Raw genomic sequence first — 15,475 nt, 5'->3', positions numbered from 1 at the left:
CAGGCCCTTGTGCTCATGTGACCTCTCATGCGGTGTCTTCCCAGGTAGCTTCTGTCCCTCAGCCTGGTCCTCAAAACAATCCCCCAGTCTGGAGCCACACCCAGCTGGCCACAGCCAGCCTGAAACAGAGACATTCAGCCTGGATCAGCTGAACCACCCACAGTCAATCCACAGACTTGGAAACCTAAGAACAAAGGCATGTTGCTGTAAGCTACTGAGATTTAGGGATGTTTGTTATGCGATAGTATTGTGGTAATAGCTAATTAGTATGCCTACTATGTGCCAGCCCTTGACTAGATGCTGGGATGCAGAAATGAGTAGTAAGGTTAAGGAATTGTCTCCGCCCTTGAGGAATTGACAGTCTACTATGATATGACTTATTTTTTTAAAGTCATTATTAACTCAATTCAGAAACATTGGACTTTCACACTGATTAGATACTCTGATTGGCAGCTGCATAATTAAAAATTTGAAAGGGACAAGATTAACTAATTATAACTTAAAATGTGCAAAGGCTTCTAGCAGTAGGCAGACTAATAAAGTGAAGTCACAGTGTGGTAGAAGAATGCAGTTTCTGAAGCCAGACCTACTGGCTTCAAATCCTTTTCCTGCTGTTTAGTAGCTGGATGATTTTAGAAAACAGACTCAACCTCTCTGAGCTCCAGTTTTTACATCTCTATAATACAGAAAATGATGCCCACTTCCCATGAAGTTGTCAAGATTATACAAGAAAGTATATGTAACATATCCAACATGGTGTCTATTAGGACAAGCCCCCTTTTAGCTGTAGGTTCTTTGTTTTCTTTTTCTTTTCTTTCTTTTTTTTTTTTTTTTTTTTTTTGCAATTTGATTGTGGTAAGAACAACTTAATATGAGATCTACCCTCTTAATAGACTTTCAAGTGGGCAATTCAGCATTGTTATCTATAGGCATAATGTTGTACCACACATCTCTAGAACTTATTCATCTTGCACACCTGAGATCAGTAGTAACCCCCCAGTTTCCCCTCCCCTCCGCTGCTGGCAGCCACATTCTACTTTCTGCCTCTATGATTTTGACTATTATATCTATCTTTCTCTCTCTCTTTTTGTTTTTTGGTTTTTTTTTTTTTTTAGATGGAGTCTCACTCTGTCACCAGACTGGAATGCAGTGATGCAATCTCGGCTCACTGCAACCTCTGCCTCCTGGGTTCAAGCAATTCTCCCGCCTCAGCCTCCCAAGTAGCTGAGACTACAGGCCTGCACCACCATGCCTGGCTAATTTTTGTATTTTTAGTAGAGACGGGGGTTCACCATGTTGACCAGGCTGGTCTCAAACTCCTGACCTCAAGTGACCCTCCCTCCTCAGCCTCTCAAAGTTCTGGGATTGCAGGCATGAGCCACCTTGCCTGGACCTATCTAACTCATATAAGTGGAATCACGCAGTATTTGTCCTTCTGTGCCTGGCTTGTTTCACTTGGCATAATGTCCTCAATGTTCATTCATGTTGTCACATATGACAGGATTTCCTTCTTTTTTAAAGCTAAATAGTTTTTCATTGTATTTATATGCCACATTGACTTTATGTAGTCATTCATAGATGGACATTTGGGTTGTTTCTACAACATCTTGGTTATTATAAATAGTACTGCTGCCAAGAATACACACTGGGGAGAAGACATTCTCTTTCACAAATGGTGTTGGAAAAACCAGATATCTATATGCAAAAGTTTCAAATTGGAACTTCTCTTCCACCATACCTCAAAATCAACCCAAAATGGATTAAACACTTAAACCTAAGACCTGAAACTCCTAAAACCCCTAGAAGATAACACAAGAGAAGCTTCATATCATTGGTCTTTGCAATTACTTCAGGGATAGGACACCAAAAACACAGGCAACAAAAGCAAAAATAGGCAAATGTGACTACATCAGACTAAAAAGTGTCTGCACAGAAAAGGAAGCAATCAACAGAGTGAAAGGGCAAACTATGCAATGAAGAAAAACATTTGCAAACAATATATCTCATAAGGCATTAATTTCTAGAATATATAAGGAATTTCTACAACTCAGTAGCCAAAGAATCCCCAAAATCCAACTTATTGTATATGCAAAATAGCTACATTTGTAATGTTCCCAACACAAAGAAAAATAAACATTTGAGGTGATAGATATGTCAAGTATCCTGATCTCATTCTTACACATTATATACAGGTATCGAAATATCACCAGTACTCCAAAAATACGTACAACAATTACATATTAATTTTTAATGGGCTAAAGAGTTGAATAGACATTTCTTCAAAGAAGACAAATAAATGGCCAACACATGTGACAAGGTAGTCAATTTTACTAATTATCAGGGAAGTGCAAATCAAAACTTCAATGAGATATTGCCTCACATCTGTCAGGATGGTTATTATCAAAAACACAAAAGGCACCAAGTGTCAGTGAGGGTATGAAGAAAAAGGGAACTTTTGTACATTGTTGGTGGGAATATAAAATGATGTCCCCTGCCATGGAAAACAGTATGGAGATTCTTCAAAAAATTAAATATAGAACTACCATATGATCCAGCAGTCTCACTTCTGGGTATTCATCCAAAAGAATTGAAATCAGGTCAGGCAGGTGGCTCATGCCTGTAATCCGAGCATTTTGGGAGGCTGAGGCAGCAGGATCACTTGAGACCAGGAGTTCAAGACCAGCCTGGGTGACAGAGTGAGACCAAGTCTCTCAAAAGAAAAAAAAAGAAAGAATTGAAATCAAGACCTTGAAAAGTCATCTGAACTCTCATGCCCTTAAATCCATTTTAGAGATGACAGACGTCTGACTTCAATCTTGTCTTTGCCACCACTCTGCAAAGTCAACCCCTTCCCCCATCTAGGCCTCAGTGTCTTCATCTATAAAATAAGAACATGGGGCTAGGAAATTCCAGAAGATCCCCATTAATTCTAAAAAGCAGCAAATTTGCTGTCTCCTGCATCGCTTCAGATTCCAACAATCATGGATGCTTCCTAAGAACCATGAGAGCTTAGGATGGGAAGGGGCTCCTCCTCTCTACCTTTCCTCCCAACGAGTGCTCAGGACATCTTCCCGCTCACCCCGTTTCTTAAATGTCCTCCCTGACTTTTTCCTCCAGTCCCTGTCTCTAAACTTTCCAACTATTTATTTCCTCTGATGTTGTCTGAAGCTCCAGGATAATTGTTGCAGGAGAAGCAATCAGCTCAGCCTTCGACAAGTCATCGAGACGACAGGCAAGCAGGGGTATTAGGCTGTCAATTTCCGGGCCCTTCCAAATGTTGCAACAATTTTGGTGAATTACAAGCAATAGAAAATCACTCTGGGTGCTCATTAGGCAGGAGATAGGAGTGATGATGAATGCTTGGAAGTGAAGGCAGAAGCAGGCTTTCCCAGAGCCAAAAGCCCACCTTCTGGCATCTTCTAGGGATGGCTCACTTAACCCTTGCTGATCTGGAGGAAGTCCAAGGAGACAAATCCTCCAGGCTTTGGTCAATCCACGCAGGATTTATAGAATTCCCATTGTGCATATTGGGTCCTATATTGTTCAGTCCAGTGAGAGAAAGGCACTTAAAAATACCACAAAAGATACAAAAGATAAAGAACTGTGGGAGTAAGGAAGAGAGAGAGAAACTGATTCTGACTGGGGGGTTGAGGGCAGCTTCATGGAAGAGGTGGTATTTTAGTGGGGTCTTGAAGAATGAGTAGAACATCAAAATATACCCTTCCCCTGCCATTGATGATGATGATCATGATGATGACCAACACTTACATGATGTTTGCGTAATTCTATTATATCCAAGTCTTGTAATTAAATGCCTTGCATATATATAACATTATGTAACAATTCACAATAAGCCTTAGTTAGATATTATTACTATCCCCATTTTATAGATGAAGAAACTGAGGCACAGAGAATTTAAGTAATTACCTGAAGAAGTACAGCCAAAAACTGTCTAAGCAGAAATACATAAGAAGTAATATGGATGAGTCATTTGAAGCAGACATGGGCTGATTCTCGTATAGTTTTAGGAAAAAATGAGAGGTGATTAATGAACAGTAGGAACATCGCTGAGGAAGAGCTGGGTTCAATTCCAGGCTCCACCATGTACTACTCAGGTGATTAGTCAGGTGGCTCAGGGGAATTACTTATATGTCCTGAGCCTCAAGCTCCTTAAAGGAGTTACCATGGTCCCTGGCATCCAGTAGCAACATTCAGAAATAATGGCAGCTGGAAATCAGCAACAGAAAACTAGATCTGCATTCATTCCAACACTCGTAGCATACATTGAGCACCTGCTGTGGGCCCGGCACCAGGTAAAGTGTTGTGGGGAGAAAGATAAATGAGACCAAATCCTTGCTCTTGTGGGAAATGCAGTGTGGTAGGGAATGCTTGTAAGTATTAATCTATGTGCTTGCTCCTAGACTCTGGGGTCACGGAATTCTTTCAATTGTACCCCAAGGGCCTCTTCTTTTTCCAGCTCCCCAGGCTGCTTGTGAAGGTAAAAGTCATCTATTGTGGAATGTAAAACAAAGGTTGTTGTGAATACTTTCAAATTCACAGAGTCAGAGAGAGTTTTTGTGATTGCAGAAACCAAGTAAAGGGCATAAGAATGAAAAAAGGGAGAGAAAAAGTTGAAAAGGGACACTGGGGACCAAAAAGGGTGAGGTGGAGATTTGTCTAGAGGAATAAAATGACCTTGTACCTAAGTGTCAGGGTATACAGGAATGCAAACTGCCTCAGCAGCATCTGAAGGGGACCCCATCGGCCAGAGGTCAAGTCCTTCAAACGTTGGTCATTCAGCCTTCCATGGTTGTTGTCTGTGCCCTGCAGACTGTGCCTCCCATTGGTTCATTCCATGAAAACCATCCATGGTCCCAGGGTCTTTGACACTTTCAAGGATCCCAGAGGAGAGGATAGAGGTGTTGGACACCTTATGGGATGATTGTGTCCTGAAGGAAAATCCTCAACCCCTGACCAATATGGCACTAAAAGGAACCAGTTTGAAATGGTCTCATTTTACTGCCTGGGGAAAGGAGTCAGAGAAATGAAGGCTTTGGAGATGCTGGTGCTGAGATGGAACCTGTCCACTGTCCCAGATTACAAAGGACAGTAAGGTCAATTCTACCAGTGGAGACAAGAGAAGGTTTAGAAAAACTTAATAGATAAGGTTGACCTTTAAGCTAAAGTCCTGGTCCTAACCACCATGTCTTGGGGTGGAGCAGGGCAGTCATGTTGCCAACAGTAGCAAGACTGAGGCTTCAACTGAAGGGCCTGGGTAAGCAGGAGGTAACAAAATGGAAACGTGACTTAGGACAGAAAACAGGACCCCTCAGATCTGGGACAGAATGGAGGTTGGGGGAAGAGAACTCAATGATGAGTCCAGAGCTTGAGGCTGGAGCCCCTCTGGCCTCAAGTCAGGAACAGTCCTAGCCCCAGTGGCAAGATGAAGTCACAGAGGGGTTCAAGTGCTCAATCTGGGGATAGGGTGCAGACTGAGGCAGAGTCTGGAAGCCAGGCTGCACTCGACACATAAAGATGGATGTAAAATATTTGCATTTTGAGCCAAAGGTCAACTGCCTAAGCCTCCAAATGGAAGAAATACAGGTTAAGAGAAGTTTCTGTGAAAAAGATTTAAAAGTAAAAGACGACTGCAAGCTCTGTAGAAGCCAGCCTTAAATTAAACCTAGATTTTTTACAGTTGTCCCAAATGCATGACAGTCAGATGTACAGTCAGAATTTAACTGAGGCATCTTTTAAAGCTGACAAAGGGAATGGAAAACAAAGATACAAGGGCCAGTGACCCAGTAAAAAGCACTGAGGCTATGAAGTCAGACAAACAGGTTCAAATCCTGGCTACGGGGTTTAGTAGCTGCTCAACTTTCAGGAAGCTCTTTTGCTTTGCCAAGCCCTAATCTCTTCCACTGGTTTTTTTGAAAGATTAGAGAAAACAGACGTGACGCAATTGACAGAATGCCTGGCATAAAATAGGTGCTCAAAATATGGTAGACTTCAATGATATGAAAGTGATGATGGTGGCGGTGGTGGTGGTGATGATGATAAATGAAATGATGATGTTGCCCTTTAATTAAGCCAGGCTGTGATGACACTCACCAGACCCCATGAGGTGGGGTACTCTTAAAATCTTAAGAGATGGCGAATAAGCATCCAGGTGTATAATAAAAGAATCATCGCAGCTGTGGGCCTCTGAAGAGAGAAAACTTTATTTCATAGTCAATTGAAGCTGGAACTCTGGGTGGACAATAAAAATAGCTATCATTTGCAGGGCTCTCCCTAGGGGCTGCAAGATGTATGGGGCTTTCACATTCATCAACCCATTTCAGCCCGACAGCACTCTGTGAGAGAGGCAGGGATGGCGTTCCCTCCCAGCAGAGGGAACAGCCCATGCAAAGACTCTGAGAGGGAGAAGATAGACAGCTGGAGAGTGGAAAACAAAGAGCAGAAGGGGCAAGAGGACACTGAACACAATAAATGGGACTCACACCTATAAAGCTTCTGGAACGGTGCCTGGCACACAGTAAGTGCTCAGTAAACTCGGATTCTTTGTCATCACTGTCACCAGAATCAAGAGGGAGAGGTGCTGCTGCAGGAGACAAACAGCTCCCTGTCGTGGGAGGCATCCCACAGTGGTGGTCGTCAGACCTTTCAGGGAGCTGCAGAAAAGTACATTGAAGCATTGATTGGGGCAAGCCTTGGCTCTACCACGTCTGGGAACCATGTTGACCATTGCTGCCTGTGAGCTGGGGACCTGAGAAGACGGGGGCGCAGGAGGCATGGAGATATCTGGGGTGCCCTGAAATTCCTCTGTTTAAATGGAGCCCACTCCCCCGCTGTAGGCATCTGGCCATTACCAACTGCTGGGCTACAGGTAAATTTTGCCAGAGGCACCCAGCTGTCCCTAGGCATAAATGCCCCAGAAAGGCAGCCTTTCCCTTTGTGCCTTAATCTCATTTGAACTTGTCCTACCTCCTTTGTTCTCCCATTTTAATGATTCCATTCTCTCCACCGCCCCCCTCGACAACCACCCTGGATCAGCCCCCACAGCAGGGAGCCCTTTAATTGGCAGTGATGTTGCCAACGCTCAGCTGCGCAGGTGGAGAGGCATTTAGTGGTGTTTGTTCTGTGTAGGGGGAAGAAGGGGGAGTTCTTCAAAACCAAGTAGCTACAGTAGCTTGTTCAACACAATTTGAAGGTGACAAATTGGACCTGATTTTTTTGTCATTTTTTTCCCCTGCCGGCTCTTCTGACAAGTGGCCACTGCTGAGATTGCCGAAGGAGACAGAATTGCTTTCCCCAGCAGCAACTGCCTTCCTGCTGCCTCCCTTCCTTCCCTCCCTTCTTTCCTTCAGGGGCCACCACACCACCCACTACAAGGCCAGTCTCAGGGCAGTGCCCAACAGACCTAGGGCAGCATCTCTGAGGATCCATGTGGCCAGGCTGCTGAGCTCTGTTAAGAAATATCTGGAGGCCGGGCTCAGTGGCTCATGCCTGTAATCCCAGCACTTTGGGAGGTTGAGGTGGGCGGATCACTTGAGCTTATGAGTTCGAGACCAGCCTGACCAGGATGGTGAAACCCTGTCTCTACTTAAAATACAAAAATTAGCCAGACACGGTTGGCGTGTACCTGTAGTCCCAGCTACTCGGGAGGCTGAGGCATTAGAATCACTTGAAACCAGGAGGCGGAAGTTGTAGTGAGCCGAGGTCGTGCCACTGTACTCCAGCCTGGGCGACAGAGCGAGACCCTGTCTCAAAAAAATAAATAAATAAAAATAAAAAAGAAATATCTGGAAAGAAGGCCAGCTGTATATATTCACTGGAGTGTGACAACTGGGTCCAGAAGCTCAGGCTCTGAGAACGCTCTCCTCCTTCTTCTCCAGTCCCTTTCTTACTCAACACCTCAAGTAATTTATTTATTCCACAAGTGTCTATTAAATACCTATTACTGCCAGAGCACCATATGTCAGTGAGCAAAACAAAAAATTTCCTGCCCCAGTGAATAAGAGGGAGGGTACACACAACTCTTAGTACGTTTAATAAATTAGCACATTACATGTATTCACAGGGTGTTGAGGGCTAAGGGAAAAACAAGCACAGGAGGAAAAGGGTGATTGAGAGTGTGGGATGGGAGTGGGGAGTTTGCAATTTTTGATAAGGTGAACAAGGTAGCCCTTATTGAAACAGTTATGTGGGGGTGGTGCCCTGAATGCATGCACTCAATCACTCACTACCCCATGCATTCATGACACTGTTCATTCATTCACTCCTTCATCCATGCAGGTATCAATTCATTCACTCAATCACTCATTCCTCATTCACTCATTCACTATTCATTGCCCCATTTTCTTGCTCACTCATTCATACATTCATTCATGAGCTCACTCACCCACCAGTGTCTCAGGCACTGAGCCCTTTTCATTTCTTCCCACAAACATGTCTCATGCCCACCTCGCTTCTGGGCCTTGGCATCAGTTGTTCTCATAGCCTGAAATGTTACCTCTGCTCTTCTCCAACTACAGTCCTTGGTTTAGAATCACCTGCTCCAGGAAGCCTCTCTGACTCATGGTCTAAGTTAAGGGCTCAGCTCAAGGTTTCCATACTCATCCTGTTTATCTCTATCACTACATGGTTCCAGCAGCCAGTTTCTTAACCTGACTCCCCCACGAGATCATGAACTCCTTGAATTTTTGGACTGCATCTTATCCCCACAACTGACATTGTAGTTGGCACACCATAGATATTTAGTAAATACTTGTAAAGTCGATCAATTTTCAGAACAGTCTGTGCAAAGAATTGGAAGGAGAATCACTGACCAGCCAGAGGCACATACTACTGGGAAGAGAAAGACATAGTTTGTGTTGAGCACCTCTATGCACCTCTGTACATATAACTGATTAAGCTCACACTGACCCTATAAGGCAGGCATTTTTAACTCAACTTTTTAGATGAGGACATCAAGGCAAGAAAGGTTAAACGCATTGCCAAAGATCCCATGGACAAGAGGTGGCCCAGCTGGAATTCCTCCCAAGTCTGCCTGAATCCCTAAACTTGTTCTTGCCACACCCATGAACTGGCTCCCTAAAGGTAAGTAAAGTCCACCTGGCCAATTTGAGAATAAGCCTAGACCTCTGGAGACACATCCATGGGGTCCCGCCCCCCCCTCCCACCTTCCCCTCTTAGCTACCTGCTGCTGGCTAATAGAAGATTATTCTCCTGACTCTGCATTTAAATGGGGCCAGACCTCCCCAAGACCACAGAACCATGGCCTCAGACCTTTTAACTGGTAATTACTCTGCAGCCACAGTGTGAGATCATCCATTAACCTGAGGCCAAAGTGTACCCTGCTAATCAGCCAGTTCCGATTCCATCAAGCAGCTGGGCTGATTACGGACCTTAATCACAGAGGGACGGGCACAATCAGACTGTCTAGCCCTCCTTCTAGCCTGAAGGGGAAAGAAAGTTTTATTATAGAGGGGCTGACATTTGGCAGCCTCTGCAAAGAGAGGTCACCATGGGTTGCCATAGGCGATGTCTCAGCCAAGACCCGCTTAATAACCATGCAAGACCAAAGAAGGAGGAGGAGCTTGGGCCAAGCAGACAGGATGGAGCCTGACACAAAGCTCAAAAGTAAGAAAATGAAGGGAACTTTTTGAGCACTTACTATGGGCCAAGCAGTGCACTAGGTCCTTCACTTCTATCACTTTTCATCTTCAAATAATGTTGCAAGGGAGGTTTTCTTGAGCCCCCATTTACAATGGGGAAGCTGAGGTTCAAGGAAGGTAAGAAACCATTCAAGGTCAGACTGCTGGTAAGTGGCAGAGCCAAGACTCGAAGGTGAATCTTTCTGGTTTTGAAGTCTGTGCTCTTTCTGCCACTCCCAGGTATCTAACTTTTAGCCTGTGTGATTTCTCTGTGCTAGGAACAAAAAAAAAGTTGATATGTAGGTGGGGATTAATGTACAATGCCCATTCTAGCCTCATTTGCATTTGAAGAGAACTGTGATTAACCTGAAGAAGATGCTCATTGACAGTGGAATTTTAGGCACCATGTTAGATTACCAGGGGAGCTGTCAGCCAGGACTTTTCAGGTCTCTTAAAATAATCCCTGCCCTCTCATTTTCTTTAATCACTGTGGCCATGAAAGAACAGCAAGGAGAGCTTGAGACACTGTAGATATTTCTGCCACATTCTTTGGACAAAGAAAATAAATAAGAAGGAAGGTGTTCTTGGGAACAAAGGTAAGAGATGTCTACCTCAGAGCAAGATGGCCCAGTCTTGGGAAGGGTTCTTCAACCTCTCAAGAAGGAAGCCATCCTGAGAGAGGCAGTGCCACCCCATGCTTGACAGGAGACGAGCAGGAAATCCCATTCCATTCCTCACATGGAGTGACGTTCTGAGAACCTAAAAGGTATGAAAGGAAAAATGCCAAGGGCTTCAGACAGGTGACTCCAGCAGCTTGTCCACGACCAAAAAGATGACTTACTTTCCCCCATAATCCCCCTTGTCTCATCTACCTACTGTAACACATACACCTGCCCCCTAGGTTTGCTCATTTCTCCATTCCTGTGGCACAACCATTGTCAAAGTCACCATCACCTCCCACCTATATTGACACAAGGGCCTCAGGAGTGGTTTCCCTGCATCTGCCCTCAACAGGATCTCTACAATCTATTCTTGCTACAACAGCAAAAGTTGTTCTTTCCAAAGAATAAATCAGTTCATCACTCTCCTGTGTACAATCCTAAAATAAAATCAAAACTCCTTGCCAAAGTCTGCACAGTCCTGTGTGCTCAGGCCACAGAGGCTTCTCTGATGTTGCCCCCAGCTACAAACCAGCAGCACTCCCCACCTTTCAGTTCTTGATTGCACTCACTTTCCTTCCTGGGAATGAACCCCCTACCCCTGCCCCCCACTCTCTCCATGCCCCCACATTGATGTCCCCACAGAGACATCTCCCTAGAGACATCACTCCATCTAGAATTGCCCAGCACAGTCACACCCTGTCACATTTCCCTAGTTTATCTACTATTTTATCCGGGGAATCAGTCCCCAATATTTCAATGTAGGTTCTTTCTATTTTCCCTAAGTGTCGGCCGGTCAGAGAAATAAAGAGTACAAAGAGAGGAATTTTACAGCTGGGCTCCTGGGGGTGACATCACATATCGGTAGGTCCGTGATGCCCCTGAGCTGCAAAACCAGCAAGTTTTTATTAGAGATTTCAAAAGAGAAGGGGGTGTATGAACAGGGAGGTCACAAAGATCACATGCTTCTGAGGCCAATAAAGATCACAAGGCAAAGGGCAAAATTAGAATTACTGATGAGGGTCTATGTTCCGCTGTGCACCTATTGTCTTGATAAACATCTTAAACAACAGAAAACAGAGTTCGAGAGCAGAGAACTGGTCTGACCTCAAATTTACCAGGGCAAGATCTTTTCCCCACCCTAATAAGCCTGAGGGTACTGCAGGAGACCAGGGCGTATTTCAGTGCTTATCTCAACCACATTAGACAGACACTCCCAGAGTGGCCATCTATAGACCTCCCCCCAGGAATGCAATTCTTTTCCTAGGGTCTTAATATTTAATATTCCTTGCTAGGAGAAGAATTTAGTGATATCTCTCCTACTTGCGTGTCCGTTTATAGGCTCTCTGCAAGAACTAAAATATGGCTGTATTCTGCCCAACCCTGCAGGCAGTCAGACCTTTTGTTGTCTTCCCTTGTTCCCTGAAATCGCTGTTATTCTGTTCGTTTTCAAGGTGCACTGATTTCATATCGTTCAAACACCCATGTTTTACAATCAGATTTCATATTGCTCAAACACACATGTTCTAAAACCAATTTGTACAATAGTGGTCCTAAGGTGACATACATTCTCAGCTTATGAAGATAACAGGATTAAGAGATTAAAGTAAAGACAGGCATAAGAAATTATAGGAGTATTATTTGGGAACTGATAAATGTCCATGAAATCTTCACAATTTATATTCCTCTGCCACGGCTCCAGCTGGTCCCTCTGCTCAGGGTCCCTGACTTCCTGCAACACTCTTTCATAGCATTTGTCTCTGAAATTGTCATTTTCTTTCATTTGTCTTCCCATTAAAATGTTAGCATCCAGGAGGGTGGAGAGTTTGTCTGACTTCTACATTGCTGTAGATTCACAGCAGCTACAACAGTACCTGATATATAGTTGGTACTCAATACATCTTTTTGGAATGATTAATGCTGAAGTTAGGGTCACAGGATGGGTAAAGCATGGGTCCCTCCAAGAACAGGGAACAGAGGTATAATGAATAACAGGATCAGGTTCATTGTCTGAAATTTGGGGTTTAGCTTCTTCATTCAGAATATGAGGATATGGAAAACCACAATGAGACAACTAGTTCCAAATAATCCTTCTCTACCAGCTTCCTGTCCAATAATCTCTACTTTCTAAAACTTCTCATATCTATCCACTTCCTCCATCACTTCTCTCGTACCAGTCTAGACTGGCATCATCGTTGACCTAAACTTCTCTGCAACCTCCTTGTGGACTCTCCTGCCTCAGTACTACTCCTTCTAAGCTCCATCAGGCAGCCACAGCCAGCCTCTAGTTCTCATCAAGGCTGCTCAAGAAGCTTCAGTGGCTCCAGGTACCTATAGAATAGTTCACACTCCTCCACACATCCTCCAAAGGCCTCCAAAATCTGGCCTCTGGAAAGTCCTTCTACCTCATCTCTCCCCCTCCACCTGTTCCAATCACATTCCTGTTCCTGTCCCACTGAACTTCTCTAATTTCCTCAAGTTCATCAGCCTCCTCCTGGCTTTTGTAGATTCTCTTTCCACTGTACTTACATCCTGAACTCAGGTCTCAGCTTAAATGTTGCTTCCTTGAAGCCACTTCTAGGAGAGTAGATTTAGACACTTCTCCTTTCTTTTTAAGAGATGGGGGTTCTCCCTGTAATCCCAGCACTTTGGGAGGCTGAGGCAGGCAGATCACGAGGTCAGGAGATCGAGACCATGGTGGCTAACATGGTGAAACCCTGTCTCTACTGAAAATACAAAAAATTAACCAGGCGTGGTCGTGGGCGCCTGTAGTCCCGCTACTGGGGAGGCTGAGGCATGAGAATGGTGTGAACCCGGGAGGTGGAGCTTGCAGTGAGCCGAGATTGCACCACTGCACTCCAGCCTGGGGGACAGGGCGTCTCAAAAAAAAAAAAAAAAAAGAGATGGGGGTTCTCCATGTAGCCCAGGCTGGAGTGCAGTGGCTATTCACAGGAACAGTCATAGTGTACTACAGCCTCGAACTCCTGGCCTCAAGTAATCCCCTGCTTCAGCCTCTCGAGTAGCTGGGATTACGGGCATGCACCACCCACCTGGCTAGACAGTTTTTTTTTTAATAGCCACAGACAGCAAATTGAAACAGAAGTTAAGAACACAATTTTAGTGTTATATTTGAATCTCAGCTGTATCTTTCTAGCTGTGTGACCTTGAGTGAATCACTATCTCTCCGAGTCGCTGTTTTACCACCTGAGAAAAGAGTTGATGATATCCTCTTTACAACGTTGTGAAAACTGAGATAAGCTTAAGCACTGCACCTGGCCACAGTAAGTGCTCAATAGTTGAACACTGTTGCTGGCAAATGGGTTACAAGCTTTAAGCTTGCTCTGTCCCTCCTGGCTCTGTGGCCTTGGATAGGCAGCTTTCCTTCTCTGAGCCTTTCCCACTCCCCTCATCTCCAGAATCTCCACTAGAGTACTGCCCTTCCCATACATGTCACATGGGTGACCAACTTCCCCAGTGAACCTTCCATAAGCCCAAGAAGACCCTGAGGTTGAGACTGCATGACTAAATCACAGAATCCATCCACATCTTCTGCCACGTAGCAAAATGTCCCTAAGATGCCCACAGCATTAGCGTGTATTGGCAAGCTCAGGGAGAAAGAGCTCTCTGATCCAACTTTCCTATCTTAACTCCAAATCCCATTAATTTGGGTCATCAACAAACATTCACCAAGCACCTACTCTGTGCCAGGTACTGTAGAGAGGAATCAGAATGAACAAAACATGGTCCTAACAACCCAGAGGGTGGGGGAGGATTAATCCAAAACTGCATTTTACCCTTTTATCTGGGCTCCTTGAAGGTCTGCTGCATCAGAAGCCAAGTAGGAAACCAGAGGTGTACTCAAATGTGGCAATTGGAGGAGTTTAACAAAGTGTCTTATTACAAAGGCCAGGGCAAGGCTGCAGCAAACCAGAGGGTCAGTGCAGTATTCCAGAGCCACCACTTATAGGTGAGGGTTGGGGGTAGAATGGAGACAGACAGCAGTTGCCAAATCCAGACAAGGTGGCTGTAGCTGAGAAGGGGCCTGCCCGAGGATGGAGAAAAGGGAAGGAAAATTAGTCTGACCTCTGTCTCCCTCCACCCTTTGATCTCCTGCTGTTGCTTTCCATTGGCTGAATCCAATAGGAATTTAAAATGCAAGGAAAATGCATTGATGTGTTCTATAAGGGTTGGCCTCCCAGGACACAGAGCAGTAGGGAGGAAGATGGAGAGAGGATCTAGAGGAGCAAAAAGAGCTCACCCAACACACCTGCCCACTACAGAGAACTGGACATGACCTTGGAAAGGTATGACCTTCACCTCTTCCACTCATGAAATTCCCTCCTATTAGCCTGGGTTGTTATTTCCAGGAATGCATCACAGTGGGGGAGTTCAAGTCACAAAGTGCAGTTATTGAAACACCCTGAGTGTCTCCAAGGCTCTGTTGAAATTCTCTCCCTCTCCCCAACTCTCCTGGTAGCATTGCAGGATTACTGCAGCTCATATTCATCTGTCTCCAAAAGATTAAACCATCCCCTGGAAAAGGCCACTGTTTCCCGAAGGAGGAGAGCCCATTTATGCTCATTCCTGCAAGATAATGACTTTTCAGAAAAAAGAAAATACAGGTTGATTTCTTCCCTGGCTTGGGAGGAAGCAGCTTTTTTTTTTTTTTTAATTGTGGTTGGTGGGAGTGCACGATTGTGTGTATGCAAAGGAATTTTCTCACCAGTGTCAACCCACTCACAGAGTTCTGTTAGACAAAGCTAACAACAATAATAGCAATAATAATGACATACTTATTTATTGAACACTTACTCTATACTTCACACTACCTTGTCAAGTATTATACATGAATTATCTGATTTGATGGTCATATCTGCATGTTGTGTCTCCTACCAGTAATCCCATTTTATAGGTAAGGAAACAGACCCAAAGATGTTAAGCAACCTATGAAAGATGACACAACCACAAACAGGCAGAGTTGGGATGGGACTCAAGTCTAGGTCTCTCCCTAAAGCAGTAATTCTCAACTGGGTATTATTTTGCCCTCTAAAACATGTGGCAATGTCTGGAGATATTGTACATTATCACAACTGGGGTAGGGGAGGGCAGTGCTAATGGTATCTAATGGGTAGAGCCCAGGGGTATTTCTAAACCTCCTAC

The sequence above is a fragment of the Pan troglodytes genome, chromosome 11 (genome assembly GCF_028858775.2).
Source record: "Pan troglodytes isolate AG18354 chromosome 11, NHGRI_mPanTro3-v2.0_pri, whole genome shotgun sequence".
In the NCBI taxonomy this organism is placed as follows: domain Eukaryota; kingdom Metazoa; phylum Chordata; class Mammalia; order Primates; family Hominidae; genus Pan; species Pan troglodytes.
The sequence above is the reverse complement of the archived record's forward strand: the minus strand, read 5'-3'. Positions refer to the sequence as shown.